Consider the following 1,629-nt stretch of genomic DNA (forward strand, 5'->3'; position numbering starts at 1 on the left):
ATTATGTATAATCTCACTGCATTTTTTAAAGACTTATTCTATAAGGTTGTTGTCAGGGACCTCTACAAAGTTCTGTAAAGCAAGTAAGTGAGTTTAAATACTGAGGTGCTCTTGAGACAAGCCATGGCATTTTCACTTGTTTCCTATGCATCTAGAAGTTGGACAGAATAAGAATGGTGCAGGAAAAATCAATATCTTTGAGTTGTGGTGTTGAAGAGTACAGAATATCCATGGCCTGCCAAATTAACAATCAAATCAGTCTTGAAGGAAATGCAACCAGAAGTGCTCTTAGAGGCAAGGATAGTGAAACTTCGTCTCACTTTGGACATATTTTCAAGAGGAACCAGTCCTGAGAGAGAAATTATCATCATCTCCTTTTATATAAAAGGAGCCCAAATGATTACCCATGGTGGACAGTGTTTGGTGGAGCTCCCAGTTTAAGACAGTTTTGGAAGCATGCATGGCATCCACTTCATAAACAACTTGCCTCTGGAAACTCTATGAACTTTGAGAAATGATGGTAGTTATAAAAAGGCTTCAGTTCTTTTGTTCATAGGGTCACTATGAGTGGTGCTTGACTTGACCACAATCAACAGTAACAGTGGAGTAATGAATAGCTTATCAGGCTATTAACAACAAGGTCAGTGGTTTAGATACACCAGCAGCTCTACAGAAGAAACATAGTTAATCTCATGCCATAAAGATTTACAGCCTTATAAATCTCAATGGCAGTTGTAGCTACCTGTGACTCATACCAACAATAGGTACAATCGCTCTGAACCCTGACCTATCCTGAACCAATCTCACTATCTCCAACACTCTTACCTCAACTATCCTAGTTACTGTGTCAATCTAGATCATCTAGGGTCTTCCTCTCCTGCACTCTTCCTCCATCCTTCCAAGCATGATGTTCTTCTCCAAGGACTAGTCTCTTATGGCAATATGCCCAAAGTATGTGAGATGGACTTTAAACAATCTTGACTTCAAGGAGCAGCTTTGTTTCACCCTTTCTAGGACATATACATATCTGGTCTCTTGGCAGTACATGATATGTTCAATACTCCAGCACCACAATTCAAAGGCATCAATTCTTCTTCAGTCATCCTTAGTCATTGTCTCTGATACACAACAAGTAATTGTGAAGGCCATGGCTTGGATCAGGTGCACGGTAGTCTCTAGACTGACATCAATGCTCTTCAGCACTTTGGAGAGGTACTTTATAGCAGTTTCCTAATGCAGTTTGTCTTTTGATTTCATAATTGTTGGTGCCAAGAGTGTTGATTGTGGAACCAAGCAAGATGAAATAGTGAACATCTCAACCTCCTCTCCATCTATCATGGTGCTGCCAGTTAGCCTGGTGGTGAGATTATTTGTTTCTGTTCAATCTATATTGAAGATTGCAGTCCTTGACCTTCTGCAACAAACACTTCAAATCCTTAGCTTCTTCAAGCAAGGTTGCGTCATATGCAGAAGCAGGTTGTGGATGAGTCCTCTAACAGTCCTGATGCCACATTCATCCTCATAAAATCTAGCCTCTGTAACCATGAGATATCATCTCACTCCACTAAGACTAGCAAAATTTAACAGAACAGCAAGCAACAAATGCTGGCGAGGTTGTGGAGAGACTGG

The 1,629-nt window shown here is 40.5% G+C and overlaps 1 pseudogene; it reads left to right on the forward strand.

The window, feature by feature from the left end:
• Positions 1-942: 942 nt before the first annotated feature.
• LOC102860100 overlaps positions 943-1,629 on the forward strand; it is a 10,165-nt pseudogene continuing 9,478 nt past the window's right edge.

The sequence above is a fragment of the Elephantulus edwardii genome, unplaced genomic scaffold, assembly GCF_000299155.1.
Source record: "Elephantulus edwardii isolate Elephantulus edwardi_28Jun2011 unplaced genomic scaffold, EleEdw1.0 scaffold00443, whole genome shotgun sequence".
NCBI classification, from domain to species: Eukaryota; Metazoa; Chordata; class Mammalia; order Macroscelidea; family Macroscelididae; genus Elephantulus; species Elephantulus edwardii.